Source organism: Carcharhinus amblyrhynchos, unplaced genomic scaffold, assembly GCF_965287045.1.
Source record: "Carcharhinus amblyrhynchos unplaced genomic scaffold, sCarAmb.v2.hapA chromosome_1051, whole genome shotgun sequence".
Taxonomy (NCBI): domain Eukaryota; kingdom Metazoa; phylum Chordata; class Chondrichthyes; order Carcharhiniformes; family Carcharhinidae; genus Carcharhinus; species Carcharhinus amblyrhynchos.
In genome coordinates, this window is record NW_027650791.1 from 24,308 (window position 1) to 41,547 (window position 17,240).

Below are 17,240 nucleotides of genomic sequence, written 5' to 3' on the forward strand. Positions count from 1 at the left end.
GGCTGTACTTGACCTGGTGCTGGCTAATGAACCTGGACAGGTGTTGGATCTCTCGGTGGGAGAGCATCTCGGGGATGGCAATCATAATTCTATCTTCTTCACGATAGCATTGGAAAGAGATAGGACTAGGCAGGCTAGGAAGGTGTTTATCTGGAGTAAGGGGAAATATGAAGACATCAGGCAGAAAATTGGACGAGTAAACTAAAAGGAGGTGTTCTTGGGGAAAGGTACTTAAGGAAGGTGGCAGATTTTCAAGGAATGTTTGTCTGGAGCTCTGCACGACAACATTCCGATGAGACAGGGAGATTTTGGTAGGTTGTGGGAACCTTGGTGCACGAAGGTTGTGATGAACCTAGTCAGGAAGAAAAGAAAAGCGTACAAAAGGTTCATAGGGCTAGGAGATGTTAAGGATCTAGAGGAGTATACAGTTTGTAGAAAGGAGTTTAAAAAGGAAATTAGGAGAGCCAGAAGGGGTCATGAGAAGGCCTTGTCGGGTAAGATTAAGGAGAACCCCAAGGCGTTCTACAAATATGTGAAGAGTAAAAGCATGAGAAGTGAAGGGATTGGACCTATAAAAGGTGAAGGGGGAAATGGCAGAGGTGCTTAATGAGTACTTTGCCTCGGTATTCACGGTGGAAAATGACCTGGGAGGTTGTACTGCAGGTTTGCGGCGGACTGAAAAGATTGAGTATGTGGGCGTTAAGAAAGAGGATGTATTGGAACTTTAAAATTCTATCAAGATAGATAAGTCGCCAGGACCGGATGGGATGTACCCCAGGTTACTGTGGGAGGTGAGGGAAGAGATTGCAGAGCCCGTGGCAATGATCTTTACATCATCGATGGAGACTAGAGAGGTTCTGGAGGATTGCAGATGTGGTTCCTATTTTCAAGAAAGAGAACAGGGACAGCCCGGGAAATTACTGACCGGTGAGTCTGACCTCAGTGGTTGGTAAGTTGATGGAAAGAATACTGAGAGGCAGGATTTATGAACATTTAGAGAAGTTTAATATGATCAGAAATAGTCAGCACGGCTTTGTCAAGGGCAGGTCGTGCCTTACAAGCCTAGTTGAGTTCTTTGAAAATGTGACTGAACACAGTGACGAAGGAAGAGTGGTGGATGCGGTTTACGTGGACTTCAGCAAGGCGTTTGATAAGGTCCCCCATGCAAGACTTCTTCAGAAGGTGACAGGGCATGGGATCCCAGGGGCTGTTGCCTTGTGGATCCAGAACTGGCTTGCCTGCAGAAGGCAGAGAGTGGTTGTGGATGGGTCTTTTTCTGCATGGAGGTTGGTCACCAGTGGAGTGCCCTAGGGATCTGTTCTAGGACCCTTGCTGTTTGTCATTTTTATAAATGACCTGGATGAGGAAGTGGAGGCGTGGGTTAGTAAGTTTGCTGATGACACGAAGGTTGGTGGTGTTGTGGATAGTCTGGAGGGATGTCAGAAGTTGCAGCGTGACATATATAGGATGCAGGACTGGGCGGAGAAGTGGCAGATGGACTTCAACACGGATAAATGTGTAGTGGTCCATTTTGGCAGGTCCAATGGGATGAAGGAGTACAACATCAAGGGTAGGACTCTTAGCAGTGTTGAGGAGCAGAAGGACCTTGGGGTCCGGGTCCATAGGACTCTTAAATCGGCCTCGCAGGTGGAGGATGTGGTCAAGAAGGGTACATTGTACCGGCTTTCATTAATCAAGGGATTGAGTTTAGGAGTCGGGAGGTAACGCTGCAACTTTATAAGACCCTTGTCAGACCTCACTTGGAGTACTGTGCGCAGTTCTGGTCGCCTCACTACAAGAAGGATGTGGAAGCTATTGAGAGAGTGCACAGGAGATTTACAAGGATGTTGCCTGGATCGGGAGGCATGCCTTATGAAGATAGGTTGAGGGAGCTAGGTCTCTTCTCCCTGGAGAGATGAAGATTGAGAGGCAACCTGATAGAGGTTTATAAAAGGCTACTTCCCAGGGTTAAAATGGTCACTACAAGAGGACACAGGTTTAAGGTGCTGGGGAGCAGGTACAGAGGAGATATCAGGGGTAAGTTTTTCACTCAGAGGGTGGTGAGTGAGTGGAATCGGCTGCCGTTGGTGGTGGTAGAGGCAAACTTGCTGGGGTCTTTTAAGAGATTTCTGGATGAGTACATGGGATTTAATGGGATTGAGAGTTATAGATAGGCCTGGTAGGTATGGATATGATTGGCACAACTTGTGGGCCGAAGGGCCTGTTTGTGCTGGAGTGTTCTATGTTCTGTGTTTACCGGATTTAGTGATGGATAATTGATTGTTTACAGGGTTTGGTGATGGATTATTGATTGATGACTGGGTTTGGTGATGGATTATTGATTGTTTACTGAGTGTGGTGATGGGTTATTGATTGTTTACTGGGTTTGGTGATGGTTTATTGATTGTTTATTTGGTTTGGTGATGGATTATTGATTGTTTATTTGGTTTGGTGATGGATTATTGATTGTTTACTGAGTTTAGTGATGGATTACTGATTGTTTACTGGGCTTGATGATGGATAATTGATTCTTTACTGGGTTTATGGATGGATTATTGATTGTTTATTGGGTTTAGTAATGGATTATTAATTGCTTAATGGGGTTAGCGTGGGTTTCCCCCGGGTACTCCGGTTTCCTCCCATAGTCCAAAGATGTGCGGGTTAGGTTGATTGGCCATGCTAAGAAATTGCCATTTAGTGTCCAGGGATGTGTAGGTTAGAGGGATTAAAGGGTATAATATGTAGGGATATGGGGGTAAGGCCTGGATGGAATTGTGGTCGGTGCAGACTCAATGGGCCGAAGGGCCTCTTTCTGCTCTGTAGGGTTCTATGATTCTATGATAGATGATTTATTGTTTAAGGGTTTAGTGATGGATTATTTATTCTTTTACAGGAGATTGTGATGGATTATTGATTGTTTACCGGGTTCAGCGGTGGATTATTGATTGTTTACTGGGTGTGATAATAGATTATCTATTGTTTTTCGGTTTGGTGATGGATCATTGATTGTTTATTGAGTTTGATGATGGATTATTTATTGTTTATCTGTTTGGTGCTGAGTTATCTATCATTTACAGGGTTTAGTAATGGATTACTGACTGCTTAATGGGTTTAGTGCTGGATTATTGATTGTTTACAGGGTTTAGTGATGGGTTATTGATTGTTTACCGGGTTTCATGATGGATTATTGATTGATAACTGGGTTTAGTGATCGATTATTAATTGTTTACAACGTTTACGGATGGACTATTGATTGATTACTGGGTTTGGTGGTAGATAATGGGTTGATTTCTGGGTCTACTGATGGATTATTGATTGATTACTGGGTTTTGTAGCCAATACTGGGTTTACTGATTGAACACTCAGTTGAATGATAGTTACTGATTGATTACAGTGTTTAGCGATGAGTTAGGGTTGCATTAGCGATAATTTACTGAGATTTTTGTCTGGTTACTGGGCTGGTTGCTGGATTAGTTTCTCTTTGCTGGCTTCAATGATGGATTACTGGATTTAGTGGTGAATTATTTGGTGAATACTGGGATTGATGATGAACTATTGTCTGATTCCTAGGAATAGTAATAATTAGTGATGGTTTTGATGATTTACTAGGTTTAGAGATGGATTAATAACTGATTACTGGGTTTAGTTTAGTGGGTTTAATAGTGGATTGTTGACTGGTTATTGGGTTTGCTGATTGATTGGGGGCTGATGGATCTGGTGATTAATTAGTGACTGTTTTCTGGGTTTATTGATGGATTTGATTTTTTTTACTTGGGTTAGTGATTAATTAGTGTACAGTGTGTCATTTTGAGCACAGAGTGCGCTTACAAGCCTTTCCTCCTATCTAATTGTTTTACGAGCCTGTTTAAAATTTAAAGTTTATTTATTAGTGTCACAAGCAGGCTTATATTAACACTGCAATCATAGAATCATACAATCTCTACAGTGCAGAAGGAGGCCTTTCAGCCCACTGAGTTTGCACCGACCACAATCCCACCCAGGCCCTATCCCCGTATCCTCACATATTTACCATACTAATCCCCGGACACTAAGGTTCGTGCCAAGACCCTTTGGTGCTTGTTTGGATATACTGAGGGAGAATTTAGCATGGCCAATGCACCTAATCAGCACATCTTTTGGACTGTGGGAGGAAACCGGAGCACCAGGAGGAAACCTGCATAGATATGGTGACAATGTACAAACCCCATACAGACAGTGACCCAAGCTGGGAATGGAAACCGGGTCCCTGATAGTGTGAAGCAGCAGTGCGAACCACACTGCCATTCAATAAAATAGAAGATGAAGCGAAGCAGCACTCGATTCTCCTGAGTGTGTGTTGGGTGAAGAGTTGATGAGGAATCTGGCCATGCCACAGGAACCAGGGGAGATTTATTTCCAGATTTAGTTGCTCTGGTCCAGAATCACCATAATCAGTGATTGTTTAAAGATTCAAATTTCAGAGCTATTTTTAAAAATCAGGTCAATCGGTAGCTAACATTGTGGCACAATTATTCCAGCTTTCAGAACAGTGTGATTTCGGAGTAGTTTTAGAAGATATTATCAGAGATAGGCTGATGTACGGCATTAACAAGAATAGCATTCAACGTCAGTTGTTGGGTGAAGTCACACTGAGTTTTAAGGCTTTAGAAATTTCTCAGGCCATGGAAATGGCTGTCAGTAATAGTGGAGATATTCAGCAGACTAACAGTGCAATGGCCACGCCTGGGCACCACTAAGAACAGAAAGAATCTGCAGGATAGGTGAAAGCAATGGAATATTTGAGGTGCAGAAGGCCACACTATGCTAATCATTGCAAGTTTATGACCAGTGTGTCATTGTTGCCACAAAAAAGTGCATTTAGCATAAAAATGCAGGGCTGTGAAGAGCAAGGCGAGGGGCGAGCAAGGTAATTGTAATTCATTGAAGCCTCAGTCAGTTACACACCACGTGGAAAAGTTGGTGCAGGAAGATTTGATTTATTGTCACATGTATCAACATACAGTGAAAAGTACTGTTTTTGTGCACTATACAGACAAAGCATACCGTTCACAGAGAAGGAAACAAGAGAATGGAGAATGTAGTGTTACAGTCAAAGCTCAGGTGTAGAGAAAAATCAACTTAATGTTTGGTAGGTCCATTCAAAAGTCTAACGGCAGCAGGGAAGAAGCCGTTTTTGAGTCGGCTGGTATGTGTCCTCAGGCTTTTTTATCTTTTTCCCGACGGAAGAAGGTGGAAGACAGAACGTCCAGGGTGCGAGTGGCATCTTCAATTATGCTGGCCGCTTTGCCAAGGCAGCAGGAAGGGTAGACAGAGTCAATAAATGGGAGACGAGTGTGTGTGATGGACTGGGCTACATTCATGACATTTTGTAGTTTCTTGCGGTCTTGGGCAGAGCAGGAGCCATACCAAGCTGTGATACAACCAGAAAGAATGCTTTCTATGGTGCATCTGTAAAAGTTGGTGAGAGTCGTAACTGACATGCCAAATTTCCTTAGTCTTCTGAGAAAGTTGGTGAGCTTTCTTAGCTATACTGTGGGCATGGGGGCGGGGGGACCAGGACAGGATAATGATGATCTGGACACCCAAGAACTTGAAGCTGTTGATCCTTTCTACTTCGTCCCTGTTGATATAGACAGGGGCATGTTCTCCTTTACGCTTTCTGAAGTCAATGAAAATCTTCTTCATTTTGTTGACATTGAAGGAGAAGTTATTGTTGCCGCACCAGTTCACCAGATTCTCTATCTCATTCCTGTACTCTATCTCTTCATGGTTTGAGGTCTGATCCACTTCACTGGTGTCATCAGCAAACTTGAAAATTGAATTGGAGGGAATTTGGCTGCACAGTCATAGATGTATAAGGAGTATAGTAGGGGGCTGAGAACACAGCCTTGTGGGGCACCGGTGTTGAGGATGATCATGGAGGAGGTGTTGTTGCCTATCCTTACTGATTGTGGTCTGTGACTTAGGAAATTTAGGCTCCAGTCACAGGAGTTGCTGAGGCCCAGGCCACAGAGTTTGGAGATGGGTTGTGTGGGAATAATGGTGTTGAAGACTGAGCTGTAGTCAATAAATAGGAGTCTGACCTGGGTACCTTTGTTATCGAGGTGTTCCAGGGTTGAGGGCAGGGCCAGGGAAATGGCGGCTGCTGTGGATCTGTTGCGGAGGTAGGCAAACTGTAGTGGATCCAGGTAATCTCGCAGGCTGGAATTGATTCGTCTGTGACTAGCCTTTCGAAGCACTTCATAATGATGTATGTCAGAGCCACCGGCCGATAATCATTAAGGCACGCTGCTTGGCTTTTCCTTGGTACTGGGATGATGGTCATCTTCTTGAAGCAGATAGGGACCTCAGATTGTTGTAGAGAGATTGAAGATGTCTGCGAATATCCCTGCCAGCTGATCCGCACAGGGTCTGAGTGCATGTCCGGGTAGCCCATCCGGGTCAGTCACTTTCCATGAGGTGACGTTCGAGAAAGCTGCTCTGACATCTGCAATGGTGACCCCAGGTACAGGTTCATCCAAGGCTTCCAGCGTGGAGAGCACACTCTTGCTGACCTGTTGCTCATACCAGACGTAGAATGCATTGAGCTCATCAGGGAGCGGTGCGTTGGAGCCAGTGATTTTATATGCCTTCATCTTGTATCCTGTTATGTCTTGCAGACCTTGCAATAGTCGGCTAAGGGTCCGTGTAGCTGGCTTGGGACTCTAACTTGGTCTGGGTCTGTCTTTTGACATCTTTGATTGATCTCCTTAGGTCGTATCTGGCTTTTTTGTATAGTAAAAAGTCTGACAACACCATGTCAGACTTTTTACTGTGTTTACCCCAGTCCAACGCCGGCACATCCACATCATTTTTTGTATAGGTCAGTGTTGCCTGATTTGAACGTCTCAGACCCGGATTAAAGCAAGCAGTGGATATCCCTGCTCTTCCATGGTTTTTGGTTGGGGAACACACGGCTTTGGGAAACACATGGAAGAGACACAAGCTGTCGGTATGTTCAATATTAATTTTAATTCAATATTAATATTAATTTTTTTGCTCCAGTTGTAGTCGATGATAAACAGATCAAATGGAGGTGGACACAGGAGCCTCCGCATCTATAGTTAGTGAGGAAAGTTGGCGTGACACTCCCACCTAGCGACAGCACTTACCCTGGCAGAGATTAATCTTCGGATGTACACTGAAGAGACCATATCTTTGTCCATACCATACTGTGTACAATAGTCAAGAAGAAAGGGCATGCCTGCTTGTGGTCAACGGGAAGGGGTCGAGCTTCCTTGGGCGAAACTGGCTCAGCAAAGTTCCATTGGACTAGGGCGAGATTAAGCTCATAAAGGTGACCGAGGTTGTTTTTATGAAATCTCTAACATGTTCAAAGATAAAATGGGTACCTTGTGCAGTGCTACTGCAAAGTTGTACTTAAATTCTCAGACTACTCTTCACTTTTTCAAGCCTAGGACAGTTCCTTAAGAAGGAAAATGGAGGAATTGGAATGGCTGCAAAGACTTGGAATCATTATGCCTATTCCATTTTCTTCATAGACATCTCCAATCAATCCTGCCCTTAAAAATTACGATCAATCAGCTTTCCAAGTTAGATGCTTATCCATTGCCTAGGGTGGGAGGTTATGGGAGGCAAGGGGATATTTCAAAGGATGGTGGATAATATATTATAAGGTATTCCTAAACTTGCAGACTACTTCGGCTATCAGACAGAGCTGTTCAAACTCTGAAGTAGGGATTGAAGAGGGTGGCAGCTGATGTTTTGAGTACAAAGTTCTCCAGATTTTTATTCCAGCATCGTATCACACCACAATCCAAAACCAGGCTCTCTCCAGTGGGATTGCTGCCAGGTCAAAAGTCAAAGTCTCACCTGGATCTGCTTTGTCCCGATCTCAGAGCAAAAGTGAGGCGGAGACAAGAGAAGCAGCAGCAGGAGGGACACGACAACCGTGATAAAGAGAGGCAGTTTAAACCAGCTGGTTAGGTTTACATCAGGAACTTTGGTAGTAACTGCAGGTGGATACTGTTCCAGTACTTTGTGTCATGAATGAGACTGCGAAACGGAAGAGTTGTCCGTAGACACAAAAGTCACATTCATTTATGGTATGACCGAGTGAGCAAAGCTTACAGAGTTGGCAATCGTTACAGATTACACAGCAGAAGGTAACGCTGCTGTGTACATTCACCAGGAAGTGGCACTTTTGATTCCAAATTTCCAGTTGATTCTGCTGGGCGCGTGAAAGACGAAAGTTCAGGTACAGATTCTCAATTTACTCCTTCACCTACCATTCCAGATAAACCATTACAGGATTCACCAGTGATATTGCTTCAGTCACAATGCAGCTGCAAAGCTCCTGACAGACTCTCACATTTGTTGTATTTCTATCCTGATGAGGATTGAAGTTTAAGTGGAGGGAACAAAAGTGTTACAGAGCAAAAAGTGTTACAAATCAGTCAGTCAGAGCACATTGGTGTGACAATGCCATGCCTTTAAGAAGTGTATTTGTGTCATGTTTCTTGTGACGATGTTAAGATTCAACTGTTTAAATGGTGCCAATTTGTCTGCAACCAGCAAACTGTGTGCTGAGCACGCAGAAGAATAATTGCCCCTAGTTAATGGGACATTTGTTTTAATTTGAGCTAACTTTTTATTATTTATAGGGTTTTCCCCTGATGTTTCAGAGTAGGGTTTAATTAGATTGACTGATGCGAATGAGCAGAACTAGGCTTACAGGAAGACAAGCAGGCAGTTGCTGTTTGAATTTGAAAAGGAGCACAGCTCTCTCTCTTGAAATTGAAGTCAGGGACTCCTATTAAATAGGTATATATATAGGAGATTGTTTTAAATAAGGGTCATTAGCATTGGGGCATCCCTGGTAAGGTAAATGGATATGGTACAATAATAATGTTTTTTATCCTTTTCATTCACAGGTTTTAAGTCGGTCCGCCTTGTGTCCAACGAGGGGCATACACGCGATAGGTCGTACTTGGGCTGCTCTTGGTTGTTCGAGATTGGCCTAGTGCTTCATGTCATTAGTGTGTGCCTAAACTGGACAAGATACTGGGCAAGACGACAGCTCAGTGATTATCACTGATTGCTGTGCAGACACATGGATTTGGGCCGGTGTCTGTGGGAGTTTGCGCATTCTCCCCGTGCTTGCGTGGGTTTTCTCCGGGTGCTCTGGTTTCCTCCCACACCCCAAAGATGTGCTGTTAGGCTGATTGGCAGTAACAAATTGTCCCTAAATCAGTTTCCCTCAATCTGGATGGCCATAAAACATTAGACAAGGGTCGTGGGTGGAGAGGGGGACTGGTGGTGTTGAGATGGCTGTGTGGGCTCGTTGGGCCGAGGGGCCTGTTTCCCGGGCTGTTCTTGTTCTTTGTTCTTCTTCTTTGTTCTATTCCTCCAGGGGTCTGCAAAAGGCAAGGGAGGCAATCTTTTCACCAGTGTGACGATCCAACAGGATCAGATGAGGTGAAAAATCAGGTACATGCCCAGTTTCTCACATCTCGCGACGTTACCAGCCCCCTCCCGTTGTACTAGCAAAATCAGCCTCATGCCTGGAAAGGGGGCAGGGATGGGACCTGAACCCATGATAGGGAGGATGGGAGTGGGGCGGTGGGGAGAAAGGCCCTTATGGGTTGGAAGGGGTGCTCTGCAAAGGGGGGGTAGGAAGAGGAGGTCAGGGATAGAAATTAGCGGTGGCGGGGTGGGAACACAATACATTGGGAGATCCAGCCGTCTGCACACTGGTGCCCCTACAGCTCAGCAGCTGCCCGGTAAGAATCACACTTTACCTCATTTATTTTCTAAGTGTGATGCGATTGCATCTGGGAGCATGCCCAAAAAAAAGGGTGTGATTCCCTCCTGTATTCACGCTCATTCAGCACTTGGAATTTTTTGGTAAAATCGTCCCCAAGAGATGTTTTCTCCTTCTCTCTGAAGTTTTGCTGTTTGAGACTCACAAGACAGGTGTCTCTCTGTATCTCAGTCCAGGGGTGTTAAAAGGCTTGAGTCGTAACAACTCACATAAGCATGTGTGTTTTTTTGCTAACTGATTCTGAAGAGGAGTTTACGTCAAATAATTGCTTAATTTGAAACTAATAGAGATATCAGTTAAGAAACATATCACGTCATGTTTAAGAATTTCAACTAGTAAAAGTTAAGCTAATTCTTTTTGTTATAATGCAATTGTATTGGTAAATACCTAGTGGATCAATAGAATCACACCTGAAGTGATACACCTCATGCTCAGATTAATGCCAAAATCAAAAATAGTTGGAGCCTAATCTAACTTCATAATATGCCTTGGAGGCTCTTTATATGCTTTGTCTGTAGCATGCAAGAAACAATACTTTTCACTGTATGTTAATATATGTGACAATAATAAATCAATCAAGATAAGCAAAATTGGGGGCTCACCTGGGATTAAAATCCATAATTCCTTGTTTGGTTTAGGATGATTGAACTCCAAGATAGTTGGTGTCGCGTATTGGTGTTTTAAGAACATAAGAAATAGGAGCAGGAGTAGGCCATCTAGCCCCTCGAGCCTGCCCCACCATTCAATAAGATCATGGCTGATCTGAAGTGGATCAGTTCCACTTTCCCGCTTTCTCCCCAAGTGTTCAAGTGTTGTATTCAAGTGTTTCAAGTGTTTTTCAAGTGTTGTATTTGGTTGTTTGTATTCAGTTAGTTTAAATAGTGAGTGCCTTGTGGAAAAATGGCTCTTTCAATTGTTAAAGTTTTCCTGGGTGTGGAAGAAGTCACTCGGTGTTGTTAAAGCAAAGCTTTTGGAATTGGCAAACAAGCTGCAATTGACTACCTGAAGGGGGGAGGAAGGTGGAGATAATTGCTCAGCATTTAAAACTGCTAGAAACACAGTCTGAATTGGAATTGGTTAGAATTTAATTACAAATGAAACAGCTTGATTAGAAGAGAGAGAAAGAAATAGAGAGAGAAACACTATTGCAGCGGAAAGGGAAAAAGAAAGAACATGACCGGCAGAACAAATAGCAAAAGAATTGAAAGAATTTTAATTGCAACAAGAAAAAATAAATAAAACAGCTTGAATGACAATTAAGAGAAAGAGAAGGAATCGCCCTGGCGAACAACAAGAAAAAGAGAGAGAATTAGAATTTCAGGAGCTGGAAAGAAAATTTGAATTTGAAATTTTAAAAGTGCAAATGCGTAAAACTGCGAGAGTGGCAGTAAAAAGGGTAGATGCATTGTTTCGAGAATCAGAGGTGGACATCAATTTCCACCTGCGAGGGATAGAAACTGGAGAAAAGAGAAATCCTCAGGTGGTAAGGGCAAAGGAGATCTCGTTGGAGATTATAGAATCTCTACGGCACAGGAGGAGGCCATTCGGCACAGCGAGCCCACATCAACAACAATCTCACCCAGGCCCTATTCCCATGACCCACATATTTATCCTGCTAATCCCCTGACACTGAGGGTCAATTTAGCGTGGCCAATCAACCTAAGCCATACATCTTTGGAGTGTGGGAGGAAATCGGAGTAGCTGGAGCAAACCCACGCAGACATGGGGAGAATGTACAAACTTTTACACAGAAAATGACCCAAGTTGGGAATTGAACCCAGGGTGCCTGGTACTGAGAGGCAGAGTGCTAATCACTGTGCCACAGCGTCGCCTAGCCTTACCTCGGTTAAAAAGGAAACACATAGATGTAAGAGAAATAAAAAACCTCAGATGTTTTCATTGTAATAAAGTTGGACACACAAAATCGCAGTGCTGGTGTTTTAAGAAAAGCACTAGGAAGACAAATGTGATAAAACAGAATAAGTTAGTGGGGTTTGTTAAAGTGATAAAGGAAACCCCAGGTGAAGCTAAAGAGATGCCAAAGAATGTCCTCCCTGGTCAGGGTTCGTTGATGAGAAAGTGCCAGATCTCTTTAAAGAATTTACCTGTGTGGGCAAGGTTTACCAGGCGGAGTGGATAAAGAAGGTAAGATTATAAGAGTTACGGGATCAAGTCTGGCTTTAATGAGAGATGAGGAGATTTGTAGTTCAGAAGGAGCATTGTCAGAAAAGGTGGTAATAATTGACATTACCGGTGAGAAGAGTAGTGTTCCATTATATAAGGAAAGGTGAGAGATTCCAGTGAAAAGTGGAACTCATAAAATCCCCACAGTGCAGCAGAAGACCACTCAGCCCATCGAACCTGCACTAACTCAGCGACAGCATCTTACCCAAACTCTATCCCTGTAACCTCATATGTTTACACCACTAATCCACCCAACCTACACATCCTGGGACACTAAGGGGCAATTTAGAATGGCCAATCAGCCTAATCCACACATCTTTGGACTGTGGGAGGAAGCTGTGGGCTTTGGACTGTGGTCTGTGGGTGGCACAGTAGCACAGTGGTTAGCACTGCTGCTTCACAGCTCCAGGGACCTGGGTTCGATTCCCAGCTTGGGTCACTGTCTGTGTGGAGGTTTGCACATTCTCCTCGTGTCTGCATGGGTTTCCTCCAGGTGCTCCAGTTTCCTCCCACAGTCCAAAGATGTGCGGGTTAGGTTGATTGGCCATGTTAAAAATTGTCCCCTTAGTGTCCTGGGATGTGTAGGTTAGAGGGATTAGTGGACAAAATATATAGGGATATGGGGATAGAGCCTGGGTGGGATTGTGGTCGGTGCAGACTCGATGGGCCGAAGGGCCTCTTTCTGCACTGTAGGGTTCTATGGTTCTATGGAGCACCCAGAGGAAACCAATGCAGACACAGGGAGAACAGACAGTGAACCAAGCTGGGAATCAAACCCGGGTACCACCATGCCACCCATAAGTGGTGCTAGGTGGAATAGGGGAATGATCTTTTCCAGGAATACAGTTTGTCCTGGGTGACAATATACCTGCATCACGAATGGAGTGATGTCTATTGTGGTTGAAAAACCAGCGGAAAATCAAACAACTGAAGTGTTACAGGAAGCATATCCCGGGATTTTTTCTGACTGTGTGGTAACAAGGTCACAAAGCCACAGGTTAAGACTAGGAGGAGAAATCAAAGAGTGAAAATAAAGTTGAACTTCAGTTACCAGAAGCCATTTTTGACCAAGAACAAGAACAGATGAAGGACAAAGTAGATAGCCTTAGTTCAGGCAAGTTGCAGAATCACAACTGAAAGATTTAGAGATAAAGCAGCTGTATCAGAAAGCATACAGAAAAGAAGAATCTGACTGTATATCAGAGTGTTATATATTAAAAATGGTGTCTTAATGACGAAATATTCAGGCGGATGAAAAATGGGCAGAAGTTCATCAAGTTGTATTATCAGTGGGTTATAGAAAGGAACTGTTGTGGGTAGCGCATGAAGAACCAGTAGGAGATCCTCTGGAGTAAGGAAAACTCAAGTAATAGTAAAAACCATTTTTATTGGCCTGGATTGCATAAGGATAGAGTAGAACTTTCTTTTACATGTCGCATATGACAGGTTATAAGAAAACCTCAAGCCGTAATCAAACCAGCAGCTTTAATATCCATTCTGACATTTGAGGAAACTTTTATGAGAATCCTAATTGATTGGGACGCCTGTCTAAAACGAAAAGTGGTAATCAATATATGCTGGCCATTATGGACACATTGACTAGGTTTGTAGAGACCATACTATTGCGCAATATTACAGCTAAAAGGGTTGTAGAGGAGTTACAGAATTATTTTTATCAGATACGGAATACCCACAGAAATACAATCAGATCAAGGGTCAAACTTTATGTCAAAGTTATTTAGAGAAGTTAAGGATAGCTTAGGAGAAAAGTATATAAAATCAACTACGTATTGTCCAGAATCGCCGGGAATCGTTGGAACAATGGCATCAATCTTTAAAAACCATGATGAGGTGTTAAAAAGCCTAGCAATTCATATAAGCCTGTGTGTTTTTTGATTCTGAAGAGAAGTTTACAACTATGGAGAATATTTCTTAAATTGGAACTAATAAAGATAGCTAGCAAGAATGATACCTTTATGTCTTGTCGTGTCTAAGTATTTCGATTGGTAAAAGTTGTACTAATTTCTGTTATAGTTAAATTGTCTTGGTAAAGAAAGTTCATTTTAATAAAAATTTCCTAGTTTTTCGATAGAATTACATCTGGAGCGAAACATCTTATGCTCACACTAATGACAAATGGAAAAACTGTAGGGGTCTACGCTAACTTCATACTATACCACGGAGTTTCTGAACTGGTCCCTAACCATGGCGTCTGTTGAGGGTTCTGAGCATGTGTGGGTTTTGACAGGCTTTTCAGTCTGCGAGAGTGTGTTCTTTCATTATCATTACTGTTATGCTGAGTAACTGTTATTGTTAAACTTCATAATTTATTTATATATAGAGGTTCCATCTTTTAAAGAGCGCATTCAACTACATTTATTATAGTCTCAAGTTACAATTAGTGACTATTTACTGAGTTTGTTGATTGAGTAGTAACAGTTTAGTAGATTTGGCAATTGATTACTGTTTGCTAGGTCTGTTAATGGATTAGTGACTGTTTACTGGGATCGGTGATTGACTAGTGAGTGTTTACTGGGATCGGTGATTGACTAGTGAGTGTTTACTGCGTTTGTTGATTGACTTGTGAGTGTTTACTGGGTTTGTTGATTGATTAGTGAGTGTTTACTGGGTTTGTTGATTGATTAGTGAGTGTTTACTGGGTTTGTTGATTGACTAGTGTCTGTTTACTGGGTTTGTTGATTGATTAGTGAGTGTTTACTGGGTTTGTTGATTGACTAGTGTCTGTTTACTGGGTTTGTTGATTGATTAGTGAGTGTTTACCGGGTTTGTTGATTGACTAGTGTCTGTTTATTGGGTTTGTTGATTGATTAGTGAGTGTTTACCGGGTTTGTTGATTGACTAGTGTCTGTTTATTGGGTTTGTTGATTGATTAGTGAGTGTTTACTGGGTTTGTTGATTGGTTAGTGAGTGTTTACTGGGTTTGTTGATTGATTAGTGAGTGTTTACTGGGTTTGTTGATTGACTAGTGTCTGTTTATTGGGTTTGTTGATTGATTAGTGAGTGTTTACTGGGTTTGTTGATTGACTAGTGACTGTTCACTGGATCTGTTGATTGATTAATGATTGTTTACTGATGTATTTAGCAGTGCAGCCAGTTTCAGGCTGCTGTACCTTCCCTCCCACTACCCTGTCCTGGCTGTGCTAGGGGATCACCGCTGCTCCCCCTCCGCGCCACCATTTCCCCATTTACCTGAGAGGAGGATCCACCGCCGCCGGCGCCGCCATTTTGGGTTTTCCTACCGCGCGCGGCGTCAATGACGCAAAACGCGCAGGCTGACGTAGGGACGCCCTTTGTCCCCGTGACGTCATCGCGGCCTGAGCCAACACAACCAGAAGGGGAAGGGACAGGGAGGAGGGGGGCGATGATGATTGACAGCTCACAGACAGGGCTGCACTGACAGGGGCGGGCTCACTGTGACTGACAGCTACCTATTGTGATGTCTGTGATGAGGGGCGGGGATACTATGATTGACAGCTCAGTGATGTGACGTCAGTGAAGTGGGGGCGGGTCCAGTTGATTGACAGCTCAGGTTGTGACGTTTTCAGCGAGCTGACGCCATGACGCAGAGGCCCTTGTAGGAGCCGCGCTGCTGAAGGCCCCAGGCCGGGCGCTGGGAGTGGGGCCTCGAGCCTGGGTGAGTAGTAGCGGCTTTTACATCTTAACCTGGGAACAGAGAGGCGGCAAGGGGGTCAGGGAGTCACTTTAACATCTCTCCTCCACTGATCATATCCGGTTATATCAAACCTTCCTCCCCCTCACCCCGTCAACCCGCCCTGACCCCTCACCCCCCCCCCCCCGTCAACCTGCCCTGACCCCCCCCACCCCTCACCCCCCCGTCAACCCGCCCTGACCCCTCACCCCCCCCCCGTCAACCTGCCCTGACCCCCCCACCCCTCACCCCCCCGTCAACCTGCCCTGACCCCTCACCCCCCCCGTCAACCTGCCCTGACCCCTCACCCCCCCCCCGTCAACCTGCCCTGACCCCTCACCCCCCCCCCCCCGTCAACCTGCCCTGACCCCTCACCCCCCCCCCCGTCAACCTGCCCTGACCCCTCACCCCCCCCCCCCCGTCAACCTGCCCTGACCCCTCACCCCCCCCCCCGTCAACCTGCCCTGACCCCTCACCCCCCCCCCCCGTCAACCTGCCCTGACCCCTCACCCCCCCCCCCGTCAACCTGCCCTGACCCCTCACCCCCCCCCGTCAACCTGCCCTGACCCCTCACCCCCCCCCCGTCAACCTGCCCTGACCCCTCACCCCCCCCGTCAACCTGCCCTGACCCCTCACCTCTCACCCCCCCCCCGTCAACCTGCCCTGACCCCTCACCCCCCCGTCAACCTGCCCTGACCCCTCACCCCCCCGTCAACCTGCCCTGACCCCTCACCCCCCCGTCAACCTGCCCTGACCTCCCCTCACACCCCCCGTCAACCTGCCCTGACCTCCCCTCACACCCCCCCGTCAACCTGCCCTGACCTCCCCTCACACCCCCGTCAACCTGCCCTGACCTCCCCTCACACCCCCCCGTCAACCTGCCCTGACCTCCCCTCACACCCCCCGTCAACCTGCCCTGACCTCCCCTCACACCCCCCATCAACCTGCCCTGACCTCCCCTCACACCCCCCGTCAACCTGCCCTGACCTCCCCTCACACCCCCCGTCAACCTGCCCTGACCTCCCCTCACACCCCCGTCAACCTGCCCTGACCTCCCCTCACACCCCCCGTCAACCTGCCCTGACCTCCCCTCACACCCCCCGTCAACCTGCCCTGACCTCCCCTCACACCCCCGTCAACCTGCTCTGAGCCCCATTGACCTGACCTGACTCCTCACCACTGTCAACTCAACCTCGACCCTTGAAGTGAAGTGGTGGCTTAGTGACAATATCACTCTGCAAGTAATCCATAGGCTTGTTAATGTTCTGGTGGACACAGGTTCAAATTCCACCACAGCAACTGATGGAATTTAAATTTTAATCAATAAGTCTGGAATTATAAACTAGTCTGAGTAATGGTGATCGTGAATCCATTAGTGATTGTTGTGAACACCCACGTTGGTCATCAATATCCTTTAGGGAAGGAAATCAGCTGTCCTTACCTGGTCGGGCTTACATGTGACCCCCGAGCCACAGCAATATGGTTGATTTTTAACTTTCTACTGAAATGGCTGAGTGAGACTCAGTTGTATTCAACCTCTACAAAGAAAATAAAAAGTAATGA

At 45.3% G+C, this 17,240-nt stretch overlaps 1 protein-coding gene across 1 annotated transcript in view; it reads right to left on the reverse strand.

Moving 5' to 3' along the window:
- Window positions 1–15,264, reverse strand: part of LOC145340473 (ubiquitin carboxyl-terminal hydrolase 21-like) — a gene marked incomplete at its 3' end in the record, with an annotated part of 39,559 nt that extends 24,295 nt beyond the window's left edge. The window contains exon 1 of the mRNA XM_080184941.1: window positions 15,218–15,264. The remainder of the gene's footprint in view (window positions 1–15,217) is intronic.
- Between the last annotated feature and the right edge of the window lie 1,976 nt (window positions 15,265–17,240).